The sequence below is a fragment of the Haplochromis burtoni genome, unplaced genomic scaffold (genome assembly GCF_018398535.1).
Source record: "Haplochromis burtoni strain Fernald_Lab_line unplaced genomic scaffold, NCSU_Asbu1 Contig_1353, whole genome shotgun sequence".
In the NCBI taxonomy this organism is placed as follows: Eukaryota; Metazoa; Chordata; class Actinopteri; order Cichliformes; family Cichlidae; genus Haplochromis; species Haplochromis burtoni.
Window position 1 is genome coordinate 25,845 of NW_024583714.1, and position 4,718 is coordinate 30,562.

Consider the following 4,718-nt stretch of genomic DNA (forward strand, 5'->3'; position numbering starts at 1 on the left):
GAGCCCAATGAGCAGCAGCTGTGTCCTGGGGAGAGAGAGAGCAAGAGAGAGACAGAGGGGTGGAGCAAAAGAGGAGGAGGCGGAGAAAAACACCACGCCCACACAAGGGCAGTATCAGGAGGCCCAGCTAGGGCCGTAACAAGCGGCCTATAGGTTTCTTTCCCAGGCCTGTTTAGCAGCCAGGAAGCGAGGGGCTGAGCTAGAGTTAAAAACCTTATAAAAGGAACTGATGGATTTTCCAGACTGCAGGGAGGACAAAGCATCCTCCACTGCGGACCTAGTAGGGTCCAACAATAGGGTGGTGTCATTAATTATAAAGTGCCTCAGTTGCAGGTATCTAAAAAATTCAAAATTTGAAGGCCAAAACATTGTTGAAGCTGCTGAAAGGAAAGAAGGGTCCAGCCTCTAAACAGATCACCCAAGTTAACCAGCCCCAAATTAGACCAGACCACAAAACCCCGGTCCAGACATCCAGGCAAGAAATAAGGGCCATTCATAACAGGAGCCAGGGAGGATGTCAAATGGGCCCGACCCTCCAAAGCACGGACAGACCTCCTGGCCTTGGATAGCATAGGATAATAAGATTGTTGGAGAGTTTTTTGACTTGACTTTGACTTGACTGATCTCTTTAAAAAATTAAACAGGGGACATTTGGACTGAGAGGATTCAATATCAAGCCAGATCGAGGTAGAGTCGCATCTGAGCCAGTCTGCGATCACTGTAAGATGAATAGCTTGAAGTTGGTAAAGTCACAGATTGGGTAAATCAACACCTTCAACTCGACTGGACATCTGGAGTGTGGCCATTTTAAGTCTGGGCCTTGGTAATCTCCTCTTTAACACGAATACCAGAAATTAAAACATCCTGTCTTACAGCCTGGGCTAGTGGTTCTTAAGTTTTGAAACATGTTTTGAAAACTATTACTTCTTCCCAAGGCTGCTCGCTAATTTATGATAAATGAGCCATGGTAAATGATTCTCACTTGGTGGCGCTTTGTATGGCTCATGTGTGTAGCCTGTTCTAAATAAAAACCTTTACATAACTTCTTTTATAGTGTGATCTTCACATAGTTTAAAGCAAAATTCACAGTATTAACTAATTCTGTCTTTGAGGATTCTAGCTTAGCCTAGCTATTAGCTTAGCACTTAGTCACTTACAGCATGACTTCTTCACCTGGCACCCCCACAATTTACATATATATAGTGATTAATTTTGGGGTAGCATGTTTTAAGGTTTGAAAGGCACAGCTATTGTTTTAAGAAAATATGTCTGATCTGTTGTGAAACTCTGGACACATATGGGATCACTTAAGGTTTTCCCTTAGGCAGCAGTTGCTCTTTATCGCTCTGAAACATTCTTTGGGTACTTTCCCAGCTGGGAATTTACTCAGGGCCTTTGTGATATGATGTTCTGCTTCCCTGGCCTCTGGCTGCTAAAAGGTTAGCGATGAAAACATAACTTTTCTGAAACAATGTCAGAACTTCAGTTTTTAAAACATGTTTTGAAAGCTGATACCTCTTCAGACTAATCAAGGCTGTATTGTAACTGGCCTTGTGCTGGCCCATGTGTGAGCCACCACTGGCAAACCTGATCTGGGCTGCCAAAGAGCCGTCATTCTTAGTGGTATGTGGGCCATGTGTAAGCACATTGTGTGGGCCAGGTCCGGGCCATACCAATTTTGCTATGTGGGAATGTATGTAATGTATATGCCAGATATGCCAGATATACATTATATCTGGATTTCACCATTATGGCTACGTTTAGGACCCTTTTGGCTAACTGTAGACACTCTTCTCAGTGCGAGAGAAACAGTCCTACAGTTGATGATTCATGACGTTGGGCCTTGTTGTGTATATGCATAAGAGAGGAGCAGAGGAAGTGGTCCGACTGGCCTAAGTGTGGGAGTTACCTGAATCTTTGTGTTTGTATAAACATGAGGTGTTTATGAGGTGCCTGAGGAAAGCGGGGAGGATCATCAAGGACTCCAGTCACCCCAGCCATAAACTGTTCAGACTGCTTCCATCAGGAAGGAGGTTCTGCAGCATCCGGTCCCGTACCAGCAGACTGAGAGACAGCTTCTTCCACCAGGCCATCAGACTGCTGAACACGTCATAGACACCTCAGCTTCACTACTGGAACTTTAACATTATGCACTCCATACTGTACAGTAAAGCCACTGTTTTGCACATGTCTCAACTCTGTATATTTTTATATATTTTATTTATTGTTTACTCTATTTAATTTGTAAAATATGTGTACACACACACACACACACACACACATACGTAGAAAAATATTTAGTATACACATCCAGAAATGCATATACTATTATATATTGTACATATATTTATTAGTTTCAGATGTAGCCATTCTTGTATTTTGCTTGTTTACATTATTGTATTTTGCACAACTCTGTTGCTTGTGAAGCTCGCACACAAGAATTTCACTCACATGTGCTGTACCAATGTACCTGCACATGTGATGTGACAATAAAAGTGATTTGATTTGATTTGATCCAAAGTTTTTTTCCTTCCTGGTCGCACGTGTTACATATTGTACATATTGGTAGTGTTAGCCTCCATAATTAGCAAGACTGTTAGCTCCCTCCATAGAAAAGAAGATTGTGGTGTAACAGGAAAATACTCTAGGTCCAGTGAGCAGTGTGTGTGTTTCATCATTCTTTTTTCAGACCAGCATATAAATGCATCTTTCCCATCTGCGAGTAACAATAGCAATCCACGTATCACCCACTGGTCACGTTAGTTCCTTTGGTATGTTAAAGGAGCAGCAAGACTCTTCAAATCTTGTCAGTTTCATGTTGTAGCCGATGTGCAGTAACTCCTGGCCGCTTTATGTGAGATTAGCAACAATTTTAAGCAAACTTTTATTCACTTAGTTATTAGGGGGTATTGTGCTTAGAATTTTGAAGTGAAAAAATAAATGTAATCCATTTTGGAGGAAGCTATAACATATAAAGATGTGGAAAAAGTGAAACGAGAACAAGTGAATACTTTTCAGATGCGTTTAAAAAAACGGAGTCACGGGGATTGAAAATGAACAACAGCCTTCACAAGAAAGCCTTCAACAGTCCCACGTTTAAAATTTTGCACACTTCTTTCTTTACATCATTATTATTTCAGAAAAGTTCAGGAATATCATTCAGTGAATGGGGGATCATTTTAGCATACATCTTGGTGTATACAGTCACGTGACCCTCTCTGAAGCTATGTGTATCTGTTTATCCTTGGCTCCTGGAAACAGAAAAAACAAAAGACTTGGCACATATCCTCGCCCCTCATTTTTATGTGTCACTCTCAAGGTTGTACTTTCACTTTCATTTTGACTGCACAGAGGCCCGGTACAGCCTCTCTGATTGCTTTGAGATGTCATTTCACTGACAGTTTCTTTTGTTTGCTTGGTAATTAAACTTGATTTTATTTATTTTACTCTAAAGAAATTTTAAAGAAAAATGGTCATATATTTAAGGAAACCTATTAAAGATTATAAATGTCAGCTAAACCATCTGTAAGGTCAAGTAAAGTAATAATAATAATAATACTTCCATCAATTCAGTTTACAACATGGTGTATTATACATGTTAATAAAAAACACAGATCCTGAAAATTGTTTTCTGAAGTGGTCATTTGTTGACACAGCTGACACTGCTCTCTTCATTTCCCAGACATCGAAGATCATCGTGTACATCTAAACCTTTGATATGTTCATCATTACAGATGAGGTGCACTTTGGTGCCAGTGTCCTGTCTTAATGATCACTGCATTGCTGACTTCTGTCAAATAACAGCCCTGTTCTGATGACTTGTAGTAGCAAAATTTTCATAGTTGTCACAGGAACCTATGATTCAAACTTGCACTTGTTTTGCTGTTCCCTCCCAGGACTCAATGTCCCCACTCAGTTTTTCCATTTACTGTCAATCATTGCTTGTTTTTAAGCACTAATAACAACCTGTTTTTGTTTAAGCACTAAAATTTGGCAGATTGGGGGAATTTCCACTGCTGCTGTCACTTTCAGAACACTAGGATTAGCTACACTTTTAGTTTCAGTTCCAAAAGAAAAACAAAAAGAAAATCTGTATCCGTTTAGCTAGTTTGTAGACGTGTGTCATAGCAGCATCTGCCTGTATTTAGCAAATGATTAAAAAACTTTCAAATGTTTCCCTCAAACAATCAGCCGCTGCTGGTATGGATAAAGACAAATTACTTCACCACATTTTATTAATTAATTATTTTTCCCTTGGAAAGCTAATTCAGTGCAGGTGTGTGTTATTGTATTAGATTGTTGTTGACAAATCAAAAGTAAACCAGGAGTTAGGGAGTGTTCTTGCATAGGAGACTGGAGGAGCTTAAAGCATTTATGTTTTCCAAAGGTAAGTTTAACTCTATGGTTCCAATGTCTGACTGAATTATAGGCTGTTGTGGTGCATTATGGGCAATGTAGGCATCAAAAACTAAAACAGGAGGACGACTGTTTTGCTTTATGGTTTTCCTACAAAAGTACTAAATAAGTTTACTCACAAGCAGTGTTGGGTAAGTTACTTTAAATTAGTACTTTAGTTACATTACTAGTAACTTCTATCAAAAGTAACTCAGTTACTGCAAGTTACTTGTTACTTTCAAAGTAACTAGTTACTAGGGAAAGTAACTTTGGTTTTACTCAGAATTCTCTTGTTAATGTGTGGCTTCCCTAACTAGATACGC